The sequence below is a fragment of the Peromyscus californicus genome, unplaced genomic scaffold, assembly GCF_007827085.1.
Source record: "Peromyscus californicus insignis strain IS unplaced genomic scaffold, ASM782708v3 Scaffold_19__1_contigs__length_69161282, whole genome shotgun sequence".
Classification (NCBI taxonomy): Eukaryota; Metazoa; Chordata; class Mammalia; order Rodentia; family Cricetidae; genus Peromyscus; species Peromyscus californicus.
In genome coordinates, this window is record NW_026294491.1 from 66,292,400 (window position 1) to 66,315,453 (window position 23,054).

The 23,054-nt window shown below is 37.4% G+C and overlaps 1 protein-coding gene and 1 non-coding gene across 10 annotated transcripts in view; one reads left to right on the forward strand and one right to left on the reverse strand.

Moving 5' to 3' along the window:
* The window catches only part of Tbc1d5 (TBC1 domain family member 5), a 477,512-nt gene that overhangs the window by 330,406 nt on the left and 124,052 nt on the right, over positions 1-23,054 (reverse strand). The gene's annotated exons all lie outside the window — the stretch shown is intronic.
* LOC128115079 (U6 spliceosomal RNA) lies at positions 1,579-1,685 on the forward strand. Its single transcript, XR_008219976.1, has one exon. It is a non-coding gene; the product is annotated as a U6 spliceosomal RNA (small nuclear RNA).

Consider the following 23,054-nt stretch of genomic DNA (forward strand, 5'->3'; position numbering starts at 1 on the left):
GAGAGAGAGAATAGATAGACAGATAGCTAGATAGATAAAAAATAAATAAATAAATAAATCCCAGAGCAAAGAGAATGAAGAGGCAATTCTCCCCCAAAAACGTAGAGGTTAAATGGCAGAGCAGTCCCTGGTCAAGGCAACAGGAAAAAAATTCAAAGTCAGAACTTGCAAAGTGCTGTGCCAAGTCAGTCAAGAGAGATGTCAAGATGACAGCAGTCTAATATCAATGAGAGTTTAGCTACGAGGACTAAGAAGACTCATATACTTATTTCTGCATTGAGCCAGAGACCACAAGTGATGTCACAGATGAAGGTTGTGGGAGTACACTTATGACAGATGACTGTTAAGAAAACTAGAGTCTACCTCTTCAGAACACAAAGAACATTGAGCTGAAGACAACCGAAATACAGGGAGCTCTGTCTTCCCTCTGATTGCTTAAAGCTCAGCTTCTTAAAACAAAGGTTGCATAAGTGCAAATCATAAAAATTTGACAATAGTAAAACATTTCTTTACACAAAATCACCAAAAAGTAATTAAAAGTCAAACACGAATGTACCCAAGCTGTCTCTGGCAGCTCCCCTGGGCTGCCTCGGTGTGGCAGCTCCCCTGTAACTTCGGTGTGGGCTCTGAGCATACAACACTCACACAGTACTGCACATGCCACAACCATGCAGTGCCCATGAACACTGCCTGAAATGACCTTGGCTTAGATGTGATACTACTGGATGTTAAGAGTTAGTGTTTTTACTGCATATGCAAATTTTCCTGCTCTTACAGAAACGATAATGGTTTAAAACAAAGACTTCCAATATTTTCCTGCCATCATTCTTCAGTAATTATTAAATTAGTGCATGTTTGGACCACATTTGATTAGAATGCTTGATTGTAAAAAGTGTTACTAGGTTTTCTTTTATTTTGATGAATATGAAAAATAATACAAAAAAAGACAAAAAAACTGGGCATATTAGCACACTCTTTTAATCCCAGCACCTACGAGGCAGAGCTAAGTGGATCTCTAGGTTCCTGGCCAGCCTAGTCTAAACTGAGAGTTCCAGGCTAGGCAAGGAGACATAGTAAGATGATGTCTCAAACAAAGAACACCTCTAAACCATGGGTAAATATAGATGTGTAAAATCAAAGTAAATTAACATTTTCATATGATTAAATTGTAAGTCAAAATGAACTTCTCAGTCAACAACAAAAAATAAATAAAATTTAAAATGCTTAACAAAGTATTTTGTGTATCAACTCCCAAGTTTAATAATAAATAAAACCATAATGTTGTCCCTAAACCTGAAAAAGGTTTGTTTTCAGAATGATTTTAACCATCAATTCACTTACTTAAATTGTAATTTGAGGAAACTATGTTGAAATTATTCATAAAATAAAATCTCCACAGAAATAAAAGTTCACAACCTAACACAAGTAAAATATATAACTATAAACATATTACTTGAAATTGTAATTTAACCTCAATAGTGAAGACGCTTGAATGGCATTTAAAAGTTAACACAGTCAATTTCAAATGGACTTGCAGAATATGCACACAAAAGAACAAACAAAACAATTTGCAAAGGAGTGCTTGCTTCAATAGCACATATACTAAAACTTGAACAATGCAGAGAAGATTAGCATGGCCCCTGTGCAAAGATGACACACAAATTTGTGAAGCATTTCATAATTTGCAGCAGCTCTAGGTTACTTTACAAACAGGTCGACTGACCCTCCAAATTTTTTTTTTTTACAAAGGAATGAAATTTCACTGCAATCATAAATCAGTGATCACAAGCAGTTTCATCCAGTTACACATGGGGATATGTAATTTAAAAAAAAAAAAACACCTCATAATGAACTATTTGTTCTTATAATCTCAGCACTCAGAAGGCAGGGGCAGAAACATCATGAGTTCAAGCTTACCATAGACTACATAATAAGATCCTGTCTCACAATATCAAGAACAAAACATAACAGGCTGGCATTGACACAAACCTATTTTATTGTTTATGTTTTCTATTAATGTGATAAACACCATAACCAAAAGCAACCTGGGGAGTAAAAGGTTTAATTCATCTTCCACTTTCAGGTCCATCACTGAGGGAAGTCGTGGGAGAAACACAAGTACGAAAAGGAGGCAAAAACTGAAAGCATGAAGGAATGCTTGCTGTTCACTGGTTTGCTCAGCCTGCTTCCTTATATACTACTTGCCCTAGAGAGGCACCACGCACAGTAGGCAGGGCCCTCCTACACGAAACATTAATCAAGAAAAGGTCCTAGAGACTTGCCAACAGGCCAATTTTTATATAGACATATTTTCAATCCAGATTCCCTCCTCCCAGAGGACTCTGCTTGGGTGAGTTAACAAAATTACTAATCATCATACCTATAGTAAAAGAACTCTGTAGAAGACAGGAGGATCTCAAGGACTAGGCTAACTTGGGCTACAAAGTACACTTAAGGCCAGCATGCCTCTCAAATAAAGCAAATAGCAGTAATAATAACAAAATCCTTGAAATGGGGATGATGAAAGAAAAGGTAATCCTCAGTGAGGTTACTGAGGTTAAGAACCAGTATGTTAAGGTTTGTGGGCCACATAATCTCTGCAACAATCCAACTAATGAACATGGCTAATAAATTCAAATTCAATTTTACTGACAATCCATCTGCTGTATCATGGTCTTAATCACACTGTCACATCCTAATCAAACAGTAGAGACTAGACTCCATTTCTCATATTTTTACATCTAGTTCATAATTATTTAGTATCTATCTACTTTCTGTCTTAGGGTCCTAGTTCACTTCTTACTTTGATACCTGCTCAAAAGTAAACCAACAACAAAACAGTCAATCTACTGTACAATGACATTCATGATTCCAGAGGTGTCCACACCTTCTATTTGTCCTGTCAACTAATAGCTATAGACAAAAAGACCCAAAAATACAGATCATTTTTAAGGGTTTGAGATTTAATAGGTATATGATTAAAATATATCTAAATGGCAAGCCAAAGAAGGCAGATTTTTCAAAATAAATGCCACTGGGACATCAGCAAAGACATCTATATAAGAGGAAACAAAAATTATCATAATGTATTAGAAAAATGTAGTCTCCATTTCCTGATCACAACAAAAATTTAATGTTAAAGTAAGTCCTTGTTAACCACAAGTATGAAAAAGCAAAGTCATCTGCAAAGAGTTTACACGACAAAAACATTATATAAGAACACACACAGGAGAAAGGACAGCACCTCCAACAAACGGTGATGGAAAAACTGACCTCAGCATGCAGAATAAATTAGACCCATATCTGTTACTCTGAACAACACTACAAGTGGATGGAAGATCTCAATTTGAAATCTGAAAAGCTAAAGCTCTAGAAGAAAACACAGGTGGTATTCCAAAAAGATACAGATGTAGGAAAAGGCTTCCTGAATAGGAATCTACTTGCCCAGGAATTAAGGTCAACAATTGACAAATGAGATCTCGTAAACTTAAAAGCTTCTGCAGGGCAAAGGAAACAAACAATTAAGTGGAGGAAAAAAAAAACAGAGAGGAAGAGAATCGCCACCAGATATACCTAATGAGAGAGGATTAATATCCAGAATGTATGAAGAACTCAAAAACAGAGTCGAGAAAACAAGAGACTCAATTAAATGCCTAAGAAATATCTAAAAAACAACAACAAAAAAAAAAGTTTTCATCATCCTTAGCAATTAGGGAAATGCACAGTAAAACAATTTTCAGATTTTTATATCACCCCAGTCAGAATGACTAAGAACAAAATAACTGACAACAAATAACATCAAGGTTGCAGAAAAAGAACTCTCATTCACTGTTGGTTGGAATGCAAATTGGTGTAGCCACTTTAGAAATCAGTATGGCTCTTCAAAACGAATCTACCACATGACCCAGCTACCCTGCTCCTTGTCACATGCCCAAATGACACACCATCCTACTTGGTTCAGCTATGTTCACTACTAGCCTATTCACAACAGCCAAGTAATGGAAACAACCCAAATGTCCATCAATAGACAAATAATGAAACACAGTAAATATACACAGCAGAATACTATTTGGCTATAAAGAAAAGTGCAATCATGAAACTTCAAAGTACATAGATAGACCAGAAGGCAAATACCAAGTGCTCTATCTCATCCAGTGTTCCTAGATTTAAATTTCATGTATGAATAACCACAGAAAGCTAGAAAGTAAAAGTGACAATAAGGGTAGGTGCTAGAAAGAGGATTAACAGGATTCAGGGGATAGTAAAGTAGAAATGGGAAAAACATGGAGGAAATTTCTAACTGGGAAGGAGGAAGGGACATCAATGCGGAAAGAGAGGATTGGAAGACAGACAAATAACACTAAGAATGTTTGTGCTAGAAACCTCATCCAATGACTGAGGGAACCGGATGCAGAGATCCACGGCCAGGCCCCAAGTGGAGCTCCAGGAGTCCAATTGGCGAGAAAGAGGAGGGTTGAGAATTGTTGAGACCAAGATTGGATAAAGCACAGGGACAAATAGCCAAATGAATGGAAACACATGAACTATGAACCAATAGCTGAGGAGTCCCCAAATGGATCAGGCCCTCTGGATAAGTGAGACAGCTGATTAGCTTGATCTGTTTGGGAGGCATCCAGGCAGTGAGACTGGGACCTGTCCTCAGTGCATGAACTGGCTGTTTGGAACCTGGGGCTTATACAGGGACACTTGGCTCAGCCTGGGAGGAGGGGACTGGACCTGCCTGGACTGAGTCTACCAGGTTGAACTCAATCCCCAGGGGAGTCCTTTCCCTGGAGGAGATGGGAATGGGGGATGGGCTGGGGGGGGGAGGCGGGAGGGGGGAGAACATGGCGGATATGTAAAATTAAATTAAATTATAAAATAAAGAATGTTTGATGAAGACTCAAGAAATCATGTTACTTTATATTTACTTCAAATTGTATACATCTAAGTTTGTGTATATGCACACACACATAGCTAGAGTTTTCCTGCCTGGCCCACAGTCAGGACAAATCTTCCCAGCTTTATTCTCCTCCTTGTCCCGCCTATACTTCCTGCCTGGCCACTGGCCAATCAGTGATTTATTTATTGACCAATCAGCAACACACTTGACATACAGACCATCCCACAGCACACACACACACACACACACTTTATATAGAGTCTTGTCACTTAAACTGACAATTCTCCTCACAAAAGCCACAGATTATCAAAAACTCCAATATCAGGAAGGGGAAACCTCCATTTGAGTTGTTGGTCAGGTGACTCAAAACAATACAGCTTACTGCTGTGGCCCTCAGTTGTCCCTCAGAGGTTAAGCAGTTCCTATTGTTGAAGACACCACACACTTCAGACACAGGGACTTAGAAGATAAGAGCTGTTTCTGACCTGAAAACCTTCTTCCTGTGGTTTACCTTTTACAGTACCACAAAGTATTATGTAAGCTGCCAATGGAGGGAAACAATCAATATCCTATCCAACTGTGACACCAATTGTAACAAAGACTAGCATGGCAAGAAATCCCTAAATGTGCAATAGTGGCACTCATATCTTGGCTGTAACCAACAGTTGTCCAATTGGACTTAAGTTCCACTCAACAGAAAGGAAATCATGCCTGGTACTAGAAACCAAGCCAATTACCTGGTGCTAATGAGGTACCAGATCTTAGAGAAAGATTCTACTACCATTTCTTTACTAGACCACTGTAATTCCTAACAGTGTTCTACAAACTACCTTACACTCACAGATCGGTGAAGCTCAAGGCCTTATCAAAGAAATCTCTCTTTGCAGCAAAAAATGAACATTACTGAAAATCACAACAGGTTATAAGATCCTTGGATATATCACAATATAACTAACTACACCTAAACCTGGGGAAACATTGAAGAAGAGGAGGCAGAATGATTGTAAGAGCCAGAAGACAAAGAAGTCGGCTGTGATAGTTTATTGCCTATGGGTAGGTGACAGGGAAGCTACAAAAAATATGGATACCTAAACAAGACCTGAACAATGATAGTATTCATAGACATGCTAATGTGGAAGGGTGAAATTTCATGGAGTCTCAACCCTACACAAAGAACTACAGGCAACTCCTGACTGCTAAGAGAGGGAGAATTACCTTCTCCCAGGGAAGAGCCTCATAAATGGTTATCCAATACATAGCGGTCAGCGCAGAAATTATAAACACACAAGCCACAGTAAATGGATCCAGAAGGCTGCAGTTACATGTGTGTATGTGGGTGTGTATGAGAGAGAAAATAAGAGAGAGAGAGACAATTTGGGAAAGAGTATAGGAGGTCATGGGTGAAGCTGGAGGACAGGAACAAGAGAAGTAATATAATTTATATTTTAATTCAAAGTTCTCAATAAAACAAATGAAATAATAGATGATTCTAGACTTTGAGTTGTCAATGGCTAGCACCATTAAAAATTAAAATGTATTTTGTGCCTCCTGATGAAAACAGGACACAAGAGTACCTACTGTACTACCATGACCAAGGGGCTACACCAAAACCCTTCAGACATCTCCTTTTTGAGTGGCCATTATTCACTACAGAATTCTCAAAATTCTTTCAGCTATTCATGAGGTTACATCTGTCTCAATCCTCCACTCAGTTATTATCATAATTCAAATCAGTATCAAGTAATAAGACTGATCAATCAAATATCATATTCTCATAAATATTTTTCATGAGTGTTTTCTATGGAAAGAAAGATTCTAAAAAAAAAAATCAGTACTATCATTTTAGTCAGGAAAGTCAAACCTATAAATGGGTAGCTACAGAAATAAAAATGCTCATGAGGGTAAATTGATAAACCAGAACTTGAGAGATTCAATTGTAAAGAAAATCTCATTTCTATTTTCATTTGCTGCTTTTGTTAACAATCACCAAAGAACTTTTTTTATATAAGAATCTATTTATTGTGCCAGATATAAACAACATAAATGAAAAGATGAATACAAAGCTGTCCTCTCATTTCTTTTTTTCTTTCTTTTTTTTTTTCTTTTTTTCTCTCGAGACAGGGTTTCTCTGTGTAGCTTTGCGCCTTTTCTGGAACTCACTCTGTAGCCCAGGCTGGCTTTGAACTCACAGAGATATGCCTGGCTCTGCCTCCCGAGTGCTGGGATTAAAGGCGTGCGCCACCACCACCGGGCTATCCTCTCATTTCTTAACAAAGGATAACTTTCCAAATTACAATCATTTACATGCTTCAATTTTTTTTTTAAATTCATTTCTTCTGTTATTTTTTTTAGATATATTATTTCTCCCTCCCCTTTCTTCTATCCAAGTCCTCCCTTCCTTGCTTTCTTTTCAAATTCATGGCCTCTTTTCTCATTATTTGGTGTATGTGTGTGTGTGTGTGTGTGTGTGTGTGTGTGTGTGTTTCCATAAACACATGGTGTGCTCTTCCCTAGGGAAGACTATTTCTTCTGCTCTCAGCATTCCTTAGTTGCCTGTAGTTCTTTGGGTAGGGCTGAGGCCTCAAGGTCTTTCCCAGTCAACTTCAGCATGTCTATGGTCCTTTGTTCAGCTTGTGAGCTGGTGAGACATTACCAGGAGACACAACCTCAAACACACTCCCTGATCATCAGCCCTTTCCTCTGCAATGTTCTCCTAGTCTTAGGTGCAGGAGTTGTATTGCAGATGTATCCTTTGGGACTGGGCTCCACAACCTGTATTTTGATTGGTTGTTGTTTTCTGTAATGGCCTCTGCCTGTAGCAAAGACAAGTCTCCTTGAAGAGGGCTGGGGACTACACTAAGCTGTGTTTATAAGGACAAATATTTAGAATGTAGTTAGAATTTATGTTGGCTTATTAAAGTAGTGGTTGTAGGTTCTCCTTCAAGATCCATGACTTCACTAGACTTGGCTAGCTCCAGGTAGTTTTCACTACAAGACATATGGAATTAGAGAGCAGCTGGTCACTGCCAAGGTATGTGCACCACAACCACTACATGCTCAGGGTTATCCTGCTCTACTGATCATTGTTAAGGATCCTTCAATTTATGAAAATGGTGTATATTATATTTAATATGTTTTGCTAAAGAAAATATAAATTTATAGTTTCCCAAAGGGCAGAAACATGAAAAATTAAAACAAAGACTATTTATAGTCTAAGTGAATAACTTTTAAAGGTAGGCCCTACCATGTAGTTGTCCTTGGGCTTGAACTTGTTATTTCTTGACAAGGGAAGTCTCAAGCTAGTGATCTTCCTTTCTTTGTCTTCCCCAGTGGTTATTGCTTTAAAATTATCTTGAATTACTCTAAATACAGTACAACATCTTTCAAACATTAGAATGCTATAGTACAATATGTGAGATCACTTTTTAGGCATGCAACAATTGAGAAAAAATGTAAATAAGGCCACAACAAAGTCACCATTTCTTATTGGGTATTGGGTAGGGGGTAGGGAATCTCTTTATCTTTTCTCAACAAATCTTGCAGTTCTAAAGACATTGCAATATACAAAGATCATAATTTAGTAACATGTAAGACAAGCTTATATACTTCACATATTCAGTCACATGACAATTTCACACATATGGAATGTAGCATATTATACATAGTCTATTATAAAAATCTGGACTCCTGTATAATTTAAAATACAACTCTACTATAAAGGATTATGATACTAAAAGATCACTGTATATGTCTTTAAAAGTGACATGTATTATTCTTCAAAGATCCATGTGGTAAATGGCGGCTTCCAAGTGTGGTGATTCAGGAAGGTGATGGATGAGGTCTTTAAGAGGCGGGGCTGCTGTGAGGTTACTAAATCGTTCCAGCTTGAGGGATGATGAGAAACCTAACAACTTTCTACCTTCTTGCCTTTTTTACTTGACCATGAAGTGAATTATTTGCTCTCCCAGGCACATCTACCATGATACACTACTTCATCCTAAGCCTAAAACTAAATGGACCAAACACATCTTCAACTGAAACCTCTGAAATAACAAACAAGATTATTTCCTCTTTGTAAGTTTATCTCAAGTACTAGTCAAGATGAAAAGCTGACAAGCATAGTCAGAGAGAAATCAAAATACAGAAATAGACACCAACAAAAATAAAACTTCTTCCTTCATAGGTGACAGAAGGCCATAGCTCAGATCTGAGATGTGTGAGGAGCCCTGGTGCCCATCTTGAAATCAGTAAAAAGAAGACCTCACTTTCCTCTGACTACCTAAAAACTGATGACAGCTGTCAGGTAAAGGGAGAACAGCAAAGTTACTTTAAAGGTAATACAATTAAGAAATATACTAAATTTTAAATAAAGCATGTAACAGGAAATACTCAAATCATTCTCCCTTTCCTCCTTCCTCCCACATTTTCTATTACTTTATCTTTCCAGTCACATATGGAAATGTAAGACTGGTTCACATTCAGTAATTAACATGGTAACACAAACAATAAAATCTTGTATAACAAACTTGCTAGAATCCTTTTAGCAAACATCTACTCTTAAAAAAATTTAAAAAATAAAAATAAAATAAAATAAATTTACTCTTTGAAAATGGGAATCTTGTTGATTACCTTCCTCAGACACAAAAAAGAGCTTACAGACTTTTTGGTAAACAGGAAATTTTATCTCTTTGTTAAATTCAAAGTAGGTAAAAGAAGACTTTACCAAAATGAAAAAGAGAACAACTATACTTTTATAGTTCCTATCTCAGGTTGTAAATACACAATACACACTCACACAGACATACGTACACATATAAATGCTCCTCATGTATACATTCTGGCATAGAATTCTCGATCCCTAGCATTATCCTAGGAAAATGCATTGAACTTCCTACCAATTATGATATTTGACAATATATGTGCTTTAAAAAAACATATTTTACATACATATATATATATGTAGCATGAATCTTAAAGAGTCTTATTAATAAAATCAAACCTGAACCAGGTATTGGGGTGAACTGGAAGATCAGAGAACCAGAACAAACCACAGCTAACCTCAGCTGGCCAACTTCTCAGCTGGTCTTGTTTCCTCAGACTGGAAGCTTCTGTGTCCTCATCCCAATGGCTCTCAGCTGAACTGTGCTGCTCAAAAGCCTGAAGCTTAACCAGCTAAAAGCTTAACCAGCCAAATACTGCTAGTTTCTGGTCCTCACACCTTATATACCTTTCTGCTTTCTACCATCACTCCCTGGGATTAAAGGCTGGCTTTCTGGGATTAAAGGCATGAGTCACCATGCTTGGCTGTTTCCAATGTGGCCTTGAACTCACAGAGATCCAGAGGGATTTCTATCTCTGGAATGCTAGGATTAAAGGTGTGAGTGCCACCATTTTCTAGCCTCTGTATCTAGTGGCTGTCTGTTCTCTGACCCTAGATAAATTTATTAGCGTACACAATATTTTGGGTAACACAATACCACCATATATGTGTATATATATATACATATATATACACATATATAAACATATATATGTATATATATGTTTATCACTCATCTTAGACTTTTTTCATGTTCACTATTTCAAGGAGTCCACAAATAATTTCCAAAACTAGTGAAATGTTTCATAGTCCTTAGTTTGGAGAATAACCTGATTAAAGCAGACCATTCACTAATAAAGTGCAACTTAATAAATCATGTGGAATCTTATTTTGTTCAAACCCTTACTAACTCATAGCACCATCTGTTACCATCAAAACTATATGACAAGATATGATATATAATTAATAGGTAAACAACAATCTAATTAAAATGGACAAATACTCCATGTTCCTGCCATTTGGGAGCTCTAATTACAGACTAAATTTTAAGCTTGAATTAAATATTTAAGCTGGAAAATTAACTTTCCTTCTCGAGCCTTGAATACATTAATACAGATATGTGAAGCGACTTCCTGATGGGAACTTAAACATGTAATTTAGTTTCATCAAAGCAGTTACTAATTGTTAAGCAGCAGTACCTTACCATATGTACACAATAGCTATTTAGAGCTGAAAAGGTGGTGTGAAGCACCCCTCTGCAACCCTTCCCTGACATCAATAAAGAATGTATATACAGCACAAGAGTTAATATTATACATTTTAAAAAAAGTACTTAGAGTCTACAGCCTTCAGAACTTTGTGATAACAATTAGAAATTAGAAATAAATAAACAAAATAGCACTATATGAGAAACTATAACCTAAATGACCAAGAAAATGACATTCAGGCATAAGATATATTCCATAAAGCTAAAATTAAGTAAGCCCTGACTCAGTGAATGAAAACAGTAAGAAGATGTAACAACTCCCTTTCCTCCCTAACTCTTCTCGTCATAGAACACAGCAGCTTTGGAAATAATGCTCTAGAAACTGATTAAGAGGATAGAATGACGTTTCCACATTTTCCACTTCTGTTTGAATGCAAAAGGAACTATGATTTCAGATCACATGACACTAGCAGAGAAGAAAAAAGACATTCAATCTCTAAGGATGTAAGAAATACCGCTGGGCTTTCATTGTATACAATGAGGGGAAGGAAAAGGAAGGAGGAATTCGGAGAGACAGGGATTGATATATAAACATGTATCACTCTTTTAAAAAGACATACTCAAATCCTTTATAACCACAACTAAATAGCACAACTATTGCAATGTAGTTTGCTTACAAAATAACAGTGTCAAAGATATGTGGAAACCGCTTTATGAATGTGTGTGTGTGTATGTGTGTGTGTGTGTGTGTGTGTGTGTGTGTGTGTGTGTTACCTACATGTATGTCTATATTCCACATGTGCCATGTTTCCCCGGTGCTTTCACAGGCCAGCAGAAGGTGGTGATCCCCTAAAACAGAAAGCTGTGAGACATAATATGGGTGCTAGGAATTGAACCTGGATCCCCTGGAAGGGTACATACTCTTAAATGCTGCTCCATTTCTCTTGTTTTTACATATTATTCTTTATTAAGCATTAAATAGCATATTCACAGATTTTTACTAAAGAAAAAGGCCAATTTTTCTGATTACAAAGGAAACATAAAATACTGCAGTGCTTAACAGTCAAGGTCACTGTCATATTGCTATCACACACATTCTTACAAAATTAAATGAAAATATCTGCACTTAAGAATGGGAAGAGGACAAGCAAGATGGCTCAGCAGGCAGAAGCATGCTGTGCAAGACTGACAGCCCAATTTGATCCCCAAGACCCCAAGGTAAAAGGGGAGAACGGTCTTTATTTTTTCCTATGACCTTCACACACAAACACTATGGCATGGACCATCTGCACTCACTCACACAGAGACATTTCACACAGATGTACACACGCATGCACACACACGTAAATAAAACCAAAATAATTTTAAAATTTAAAGCCACTTTTTTTCATAATAAGAATTGTATTATGTATATTGCAATAAATCACTTAAAATTACCAAAAATTTACTCCGCTACAATTTTCACTCTTGTACTACAGATCACTTGATATTTCTAGTATATTAACTATCCACGTTACCTAAAGAAAGATCCAATGGCACCATAAAAGTTGACATACTTCTAATCATCACTAATTTACAAAACGCACAGGTATATGCTTTGTAATTGCCTTGAGTTTCATAAAGACTTACAGTCACAGGATAGCAGATCACCACAGACAAAAGACAAAGGCATTCTTTGAACAATTATGTAAAGATTCACTTTCTAGATTGTTCCACATTAGGTACAGATTTGGAAAGAGGATAATCAATTATAACTAAAAAAACTGATGGAAAATAAAATTGGCTTGTTTAAGCATCATGATGCTTTGCTGATATTTAATCAGACAATTGTTTGATAGCAGAAGTTCCTCCATAATGCAGGCTAGAAAAGTCTATTCAGTTTTATTTAAAATCTGTATGTGCTATAAAAGTACATACTATATAGATATGAAATTTATGACAGATTGATTAAACATACTGAATGGGTTTTAAAAACTAATTTATATAAATGATTATAATAGCCTATATTATGTTTGCTATTGAGGCATATGGTAGTAAATTTGAATTTAATTTTAAATTTACATGAATATAAAAAATTTCATAATTTTATCCATGATGCATATGAAATGGCAATTAAAATGAGGACTGTACTTTATATAGTTGAGACTGAAGTCAATCAATCTAGAAATTTAAGTTTATTTCTTAAAAACAACCAAAGAATGACTTATTTGTCAGGAATAAGGAAAAAAAATGCAACTGCTTGAGAAAGTAATACTGAAAATCATCCAGTAAATGTTTGTATTATAATTTACATATTATAATCACAAATTATGTAATTATAAATATGGTTTTAGGCATAAGTGAACTTTGTTACTATGTATTCCATATTTTTTAAAATTTCCAATTGGTATATAATAGACATACATTCAGACAGACCCCTGTTTAAGACAGGTCCACAGTAACTCCACCTCAAGAGACTTAAACAGTTTCTAAAGTGAAAACAATTTTCAAGGACAGTAAGTCTTTTCAGTAAATCAGGGGGTCTATTTGGTTAAAAGGAAGGTCCTTCTGGCCTTTGCATCTGTAGGACTCAAGCTCTGACTTTGAGACTAAGATGTTATGAAATATGTGGATGCCAAAGTAGGGGTGAGTCTTGACCTTATCCTCAATTTCATTACATGAGAGGTCATACATCCAGATAAAAAAGCAAAACAAAACAAACTAGGACCTAAGATACAATCACTAATTTGAAGTTTGCCTTTTCAGTCTTTACAGACGCACTGTCAGATCCTTATCATCTCAAAAAAAAAAAAAAAAAAAAAAAAAAAAGATGCTGGAAGAGAGAAAGTTGGTTTTCTTAAAGGATGTGGCCCTGGAGATCTAATACACCCCAGTAGATAGCCACCCACCAAAAAACATATGGGCAGCAACAACAGAACTCAATGGGTTAAAAGAAAAGGAATGAAGACACAAAGTAGGCATGGAATGAGGAGTGGATTTGGAAGGTGATGGAGGAAGAGGATAAATATGATCAGAAATGTATGAAATTCTCAAAGAATTAGTAAAACTATGTTTTGAAAGCACTTCTCCTTGGCAAACTAATCTTTCCACTAGTCTTGATTCAAATTGTTTTATCTTTTCATACACACTGTTCTAAAATGAACTACTTTAACTTCCTCTCCTGTATCACAGACTCTTTCTCCCTCCTGTGCCTTACTCTCTGACCTCAGCATGTCAACATTTTGAAGGTCTTTCCTAAATTAAGAACAATAAACCTTCGTCTTGCACCACTAAGAAGATCTTCACAGATAGACAGTTCATTTTGCTGGTACACTTCAGCTCTTATTGCTGTATCGACCATGTAACCCTGGGCAGACAGACTTGTGCCTCACACCACTCCACCTCTCATGCACATAAGGGATTTCATGAGCCCTTTCCAGCACTTCACTTCTGATCCGCTGTTCACTTTCTTTTCTGCTGCTCTGTCTTCATTGACTTCATATTTCCCTCCTTCATATTAACAAGTTTCTCTTTTCTCATCACACTGCTTAATTCTACTCAACTTCTCCAAGATTCTCTTTATATCTTTCTTTATAATCCCTGTTCAGTCTTGCACCTGTAAAACACACCTACTTATCTTTGCTTTACCAATGTGTGATACAGTGCTTGGAGAATGCTAAGCAAATTATTGAATATGGTCATGCTAAGAATATTTACTAATATTAATAATACCTAGCATATAACTCTAATTGATCTCCTGGGCTTGAGAGATGTATTTTTATTCAAACATTTCCTAAATATTTGTAATCAGCATGATAACTAGACAAAGTCATCCTGCACACTCTACCCCTGTATCTAAAAAAAATCTAAGGGATAATAGAACCAATCAGCCATCCAAGCTTAATACTTTCATTTCCCTCTAGACCTTCTCATATGCAACCAATTGCTAGATTTGGTCAATCTATCTCCTAAGTGGGTTACTTATTCTTCTTTCTTATCTCTGATATAACTTAATTCAGTTCTTCAATTTAATTCCCCCCTGCCCCCGACATATATATAATTCCTTAACTAGTGCTTGGCTCTTCAACTCGTTCTCTAATTCTAATATGTAAAAGTGATCACACCACTCCCTGGCTTATTGCCTTAAAAGTCAGAATGTCTGCCATGACAACTTGAAGCTCTTCTGTGCCATCAGTCTTCCAATTTTCCTTTTTCCTTCTAAAGAAAATAACTTAAAAAGCTCAAACACAACATAATGAATAAGGCTCTTCAAAAATATAATCTCAAGTCTCAGTATTTTTTAGCATAAAAACCTAATTACTTGCTTGTAGTGGTTTGGGGGCTCCTGCAGTAGTATTTCTATCTGCATTTTACTTTCTAGAGTCCTTCTTTCAACATTCTTCACATGCCCAGCCTGTATGTTCTCTGAAAAGTCTCCATGGAATTCCTTAAATTTACCTCCCAGGTGTTCTAGGAATTCTGAGATCTACTGTCATTCCTTCATACCTCTGTCACATTATTCTTTGCACTGGGTATTTTTCTTTTTCATTTTTCTTTTTTTTTTCTTTGACTGCCAACATACTTCATATAAATCTCTCTCTCTTAAGGGAAATAATCCTATCTTGACTTCTTTGATCCAACACCTTGTTTTGCCACAGAAGTAAGCAAAAACTGCTCAGTAGGAAAGTTATGAAAGGGAATAAAGATCTTTAGTATCTCAAGTTCTGTATTATTTTATATTATTTTATAAAACAGCTATAACTGATTCTTGCTGCTTCTCACCTTTATTCCCAAAGCAAACTATCTTTCTTGTACATTTCTAGAAACCCATCCTAAAATACACTGCATGTGTTCATGTACAAATAAGACCTATCAACTAACACTCAGTGACTAGAAAGTCTATCATTTCACTCAGTCTATGTAGCATTTTTGGTCTACTAATTCTACTATCTCCAAAGCAACTTTGGGCAAGCTTCATGTTTTACCCCAACCCAGGAATCTGAATCTTTTTTGGCACTGTACCCTTCCGTACAGTTGCTACTGTCACCTATAGGACGCACTGTACACTCTTCAAGATGCTCTCACTCCCAATGAGTTGTACTTCTCTCCATTCTACTTTGCTAAGTAGCACTGCTGTCAACCACGGTACCCAAACTTTTCCAATAAAGCTGGTACAGTACTCTGCAAAACAGCCATTATTTTATACACTGGCAAAGGAAAAGAACATCTTTCTTCTAGCGTCTCAGAAAATACCAAGGCCATGCTATTCAGTGGTTTTCAACCTTCTTAATGCTGCAGTCCTTTAACATAGTTCCTCATGTTGTGGCGACCCCCACCTCCCGACCATAACATTATTTTCGTTGCTACTTCATAACTGCAATTTTGCTAGTTATGAATCATAATGTATTGCTGCCTTGAGGATCAGCCTCTAGGCAGCACAGGGCTCCAAGGGAAAATCTACAGCACTGGCATGTACTGGATTTTTCTATCTGAGGGGGTCAGGAAAAAGGCATTCACATATTCTCTTGATCATTCCCTTCTTTATTCATCAGCCTCTTCTGATGGACTGACTGGGCTGGAATTGGCTGACATGGGATTGGCTGGCTTTGGGCAGCAAACAGCTGTACACAAATGTATTTGTAGATTATTACATAAAGTATTTCCTCATACCAAGGCCCCTAACCTTAATTTACATGTCTTGCTGAAGGGTAGCCTCACATGCCTCCAAGGCCCTAGCCTTTCACTATGCATTGTATGCAATACACATTAATACAAGAGCCCCAAATGTGCCTGAGGTGTCTTGTGATCAAAGCCATGGGATGGCCACAAGGCCCCCTCAGCAAAACAATCATTGTTTTCCACAAGGATTCTTCAAGGTCAAGGTACTTCTAAAAAACATCTGTTCATTCTAATCTCTATCCCATACAATGATTTTGCTAAATTCCTACAGAATACAGGTAACATGTTTTTCATCTTCCTTACATTATTAAAAACAAAGCCAACCCAATATCCCATATACATTTACATCTACATAACTTACTGCAGATCAACAGAGCATGAACAGACTGAAAGCATCTTTTCATAGCCAACTCCCTTGCTGGCAGGCCACATGCCAAGGCTACCAAGAAAGAATTCTACTGTCTATCTTGAAAGTTAATCTTACCAGGAATCCTATAGGAATCACAAACCTAGACTTTTGTACATAAAAGACAGTCATCCCGCTGTACTTTAGATTCTTAGGGTGTATACCCATTATCAATAGCCTCTTATATCAGGAGATTGAGGGCAGGAATGGGTACTGTAGCAGGAATCTTAAAAGTTCTTATTAATAAAATCAAACCTAAGCCAGGTATTGGCGTGAACTGGAAGATCAGAGAACCAGAACAAGCCACAGCTACCTTACCTCACTGGATCCTCAGCTGGTCTTGTTTCCTCAGACTGGAGGCCTCTGAGTCCTCATCCAGAATGGGTCTCAGCTGAACTGTGCTGCTCCAAAGCCTGAAAGCTTAACCAGCCAAATGATTCTAGTTTCTGGTCCTCACACCTTATATATCTTTCTGCTTCCTGCCTCACTCCCTGGGATTAAAGGCTCGCTTTCTGGATTAAAGGCGTGTGAGTCACCATGCTTGGCTGTATCCTTGAACAGATGGATTTCTGCCTCTGGAATGCTAGGATTAAAGGCGTGTGCTACCACTGCCTATCCTCTATGTTTAATATTGTGGCTGTTCTGTCTCTGACCCCAGATAAGTTTATTAGGGTGCACAATATTTCGGGGAACACAATACCACCTCAGGGTACAAGGAGTTAATCATCACCTTTGATCAACAACCAACCTTTACAGTTGGGGACTTTGTAATTTAAACCTCGGCTATGTGTCCTTATGGACACTAGGTTCTTTTCTGTGGGTTTTTTTTTTTTTCATCTTAAAGTGTTGTGCCCAGATCATGACCCCCAGAGAGACCACCAAAGACAGGCATGCCAGAATGCAAAAGCAAGGTTTAATTCTGGATATCCAAAAGCAATACAAGCCTAGGCAGGGACTTCATCCAATACATCCAACGCAGTGGAGGCTGGAGGAAGTGCCCGCCTGTCTGCAAGCTCAGTTTTTAAAGGGAAAAATCACAAGGTTACATCATTTAGGGGTGCTAGTATGGGTACAACTCTGATTGGCTCGCTTCTAGGGGCTTTCTAGAAATCAGGGCTTAATCTTACTTCTAAGGGGGTGGTTGCCCACCACCATTTCTCATTGGCTGCCCTCAGGTGGGGACATTTCTGTGGTCAGTTACCCTGGAAACCAAGGAGAGGACATTCCAAAGTCCAGCAGTCATTACCTCATGACTACCTTGTGACTCTGTACTTTTACACTTCCTGGTTTCTGGAATCTGGACTGACTTGTTTCAGTAACTATTGGCCTATTCCTAGAAGGAGAAATCTTAGGCCTTAGTTTTTGGGTGAAAGAAAGCATTTTGGTCTTATTTCTAAGATGGCTCATTTTGGTCTCACAAAGTTATTGTCAAAACATCTGATCTAACCTGAAGTTATTACAAGGCTTTGTTTCATCCAAATGATGCACATTGAGAACTTTACCTTCTTAGTATTAAGAGAATTAAGGCTAGCCTGGCTTCCAGGGAATTCAATTGTTCTCTTAATCATTAACCTGAGTTGTAATCTAAAGCAGCTCCTAAGGTGGAATTCATAGATCTTGAGCTGTGAAACATATCCTTGTATATACTTTTATTCATCAAATTGCTGTATAAGCTAACGTTATTATCAATTAGACTGTACAGCTTAGGGAGGAAATCATCTTCATAATAATTTGCAGGTAAAACGGCCCAGTAGAATGGGAAGTTTCCAAGAGATAAATATAAATGCATTACCTTACAGGCAGTGGGGAATTTCCCCACACCCAATTCAACCAAGCCAAGTATCAGGGAAAGACAGCAACAACAGGTTATGCAAAGGCACAATAGAAGGCATGGGGTGGGAGGTCTTTGGGTCCTTTCCTACCCAAGAATTATCCACCAGGGGGTTGCCTCCTGGTAGGCCAACACCCTGAACCTCAATCATCACCTGCTGCTCCCCTGCCTAGGCTACCATCAGTAATGTAAATCTCTGTGCTTTTCAATAGCCTTAGGCAACCCTTGTAAAAGGATTCTTTCACCCCCAAAGGGGTTGTGACCCACATGCTGAGAACCATTGTTTTAGAGTAAAACCCCTAATTCTCTTGCTGTGATTTTACTTTTCTTGTACTCCGCCAATCATCTTTCTATTTCCATAGGCTTCTGACAAATGCCCAGAGTAGTAGTTCTGACAAAGCAGAACACAAGCTGAATTCATTTCACTTTACTAACAACAGACTATCATCAGTTGCTATGGCTTGACAGTGTCACCCAACCTTAATGAGCCTAAAACTGAGCCCAAAGTGGTGCTGTTGATACACTGGAACCTTTAAGAGGTTGACATCATGTTAAATAACTAGGTCATAATAGCACTACTATGAAAAGATTAATGTCTGAATCACAGAGTTCTCATAGAGTAGGTTGTTAGACAGCAAGGATAGCCTAGGTCTCAAGCCAGTCCTCAGCCATGCAGAAGAGTTTTCACCCTTCTGTCTGGAACTATCTGTTCTTACAAATATAAATGGAAAAGATGGCTGAAAGGGCACCAAGGAAACACTGTAGGGCAGAGGACAATCAGTGATGGTATTACACATTTGTTCTTTATGTCATGAAAACATAATAAAGAATAAGAACTTTCCTTTTAGTTTTGTGCTCATTTTAGTATCTTCTTTAGTTACAAATATGTACCAACATAACCTAATCATACATAAGGCAAAGAATGGAATGGTTAAAAAAATAATGCAAATTCTCTAAAACTAAAGCATTGTACACAAAATGTACAATGAGTACCTGCATCCCTGACATTCTAATTCCGTCCAAATATTTAGATATATATAGAGAGAAATGAGAACCCTAGTTTTCAAAGCAGGCTGAATGAGAAAATTTTTTGGTTAATGTAATTCCATCAAGCCCTTGATGCCAGAAATTTTCACTCCAGGTATCCAGCAAAACCCAGGGTGCTCAGTTACAAAACCAGATCTTTATTTTTGCATATTGGTTTTGATACTTTTAGTCATTTGTTCAACTGTAATTTCCTGAAGTTTTAAAACTCTAGTCTCCTAGAATCTGTATTATGATGAACAAAAATGAAATATATATGCTTAAAATTATACTATTTTAAATTGGTTTCTATCAGAAAAATCAATTTAAAATTAATATGATAAAAATGAAGAATAGAAAGGGCAAAGGCTTTAAATGCATAAAAGAAGAATGGACAAGAGGTGAATGGTAAGATGTGGAGTACAGTTATTTTTTTAAGTTTTAATTTTAAAAATGTATTTAGAAATAATTATCATATGTAAGTATAATTCGGAAATTTAGCACACCATATCATTCTAGAATGTGAATAGTGGCATATTTGAAACAAGTAATGATTTTAAAAACTAAACAAAAATCAGAGCTACAGAGATAGCACAATAGTCAAGAGTTATACTGCTCTTACAGAAGACAAAGGTTAATTTCCAGCACCTAAACTGGACAACTCATATCTGATCCAAGGATCTGATGCTGTTCTCTGGCTTCCATAGGCACCTGCAAATACTCATACTCAGATACTCACCTATATACAGGTAATTATAAAAAAAAATTTGTTTTAAACTACTTTTATTGCTTTTATTCAATTTGTGGATAACCTAATGCAGGTGATCCTTGAGACAATAATAAAAATTCCTAAATCAAAATGAGTAAATATGAACATATTTTTAAAAATTCAGGTACTTTTTAAAAACTGTTTCTATTCATACTGTTCCACTATCTATAAAGTCTACAAATCCACAATACAAATTGTTATGGTTGACATTTTAATAAAAATACTAGTTCATGCAAGACAAATCTTATCTCCATTTATAGTATCTATTTTTAATAGTTACTTATCAATTTACTAAAGAATGCTCAGAAAAGCATTCTAGATACTTTATTTGTTGGATTATGTAGGACTACTTCCAATAGAATAGCATATATTTTAATGATCGGGTTCTGATGTTTTTAGTACCTCACTATTTGTTAGGTGGGAGTTGGAAAGACAGGGTCTAACTCTGTAGCCTACGTAGTCTCAAACTCACAACACTCCTCCCCCACCTTCTCCAAAGGTAATATTATAGGTATGTTTCACCATGCATAGCTACACTTTAGTTTCTCCACCCTCCACTCCCCCCAGTTCCTCCTCTCTTCCAACCTCCCCTCTCCCCCAGGTCCACTCCTCCTTCTCCCTTAAAAAAAAGAAAGAAAAGAAAAGGGAAAAAAAAAAGATCGGTTTCCCAGAGATATCTACCTAACATGGGCTAACAAGACACAATAAAACTGGGCACAAATCTTTATATCAAGGCTGGACAAGGTAACCCAGTAGGAGGAAAAGGATCTGAAGAGCAGGCAGAAGAGTCAGAGACATCCCCTACTCCCATTGTCAGAAGTCCCACAAGAATACCAAGCTACACAACCATAACATATATTCAGAGGACCTAAGAAAATGTGGCACAATGACACAATGGAGTATTACTCAGCTGTTAAAAACAATGACATCATGATATGGGCAAGCAAATCAATGGAACTAGAAAAGATCGTGAGGTAACCCAAACCTATAAAGACAAACATGGTATGTACTCACAAATATGTGGATATTAGCTGTTAAGTAAGGGATAATTATGCTATAATTCACAGACCCAGAGAGGCTAAGTAACAAGGAAAGCTCTACAGGTGATGCATGGATCTCCCTCGAAAAAGGAAAGAGAATAGATTTTGGGGACGGAACAGTAGGGATCAGACTGGGGGGTGGAGGGAGAGAGTACTAGAGGTGGAAGGAAAGATGACTAGAACTTGGGGGGCAATGTAGAAACCTAGTGCAGTGGAAACTCCCTGGAATCTAAGAAACTGAACCCTAGTCTCCTAGTAATGGGGGATACTGACCCCAAACTGGCCATCTTCCATAAGCAAGCAAAGCTTCTAGCAGTGAGACTTGGACATCAACCCAGCCACAAAACCTTCGGCCTACAATCTGTCCTGCCTGCAAGATATGCTGGGGTATAGGTAGCCCAGAAATTGTGGAAGTAGCCAATGACTGATCCAACTTGAAACCTACACCACAAGAGGGAGCCCATGCCTGACACTGACTGGATGGCCAGGAACCAGAGGCAGGACAGGCCAGAGACCCAGGATAGAACCAAACATGACTTGGGGGACAGGGGGACAGGGGGTCAGGGGGACGGGGTGGGGGAGGTCACTGAAATGATTCCTAATGATATTTGGCTATGCTCATACATCATTGCTTAGCCCAATTGCCATCAGAGGAGCATCATCGAGCAACCAATGGGAGCTGATTCAGAGACCTACAGCCAAACACTCAAAGAAGCCAGGGGAACCCAGCAGAAGAAGGGGAGAAAGGACTGTAGGAGTCAGAGGGGTCAAGGATACCATGAGAACATGGCATGTTCACAGGATCAACTAAGCAGAGCTCATAGGGGCTCACAGAGACTGAAGTGACACAGACCCTGTGTAGGTCTGAGCCAGGTTATCTGCATATACACATACATTTCTTAAGTACTAGAAAATTTCAATCTTTGATTTTTTTTCATTAACGTATATGCAGACATAGTGCCCACTTTAAAAAAAATCATCAAAATACAATTCATCTTACATTTAAGCACTTTAAGGACAGTGGTTTTATTCTGCTCAATGAACTGCTTCAAGAGATAAAATTAAAAACATAACTAGCTATTTTAATATATACATGCAGGTACAGCCAGCCACACAAACATTGTAAATATATGTACTTTCTTCAATGCTTCTTCAGGTTAAACTTTTATCCCCAATTTGTTTGTATCACAATTTAAAAAAAAAAATAAGGGATGGAATTTCATCTTTTCATTATAAAAAGATATAAAATAAATACTTTGACCTCAAGCCCTAGGTGTTTAATGTCTTAGACCAAAGCACTGCAATTAATATGAAATTCTAAATCTAGAAAATACTGCCACATAAACAGCATAACAGCCAAGTACTGTCTAAAAAGCCATATGTTTTTTCCCATTGTTC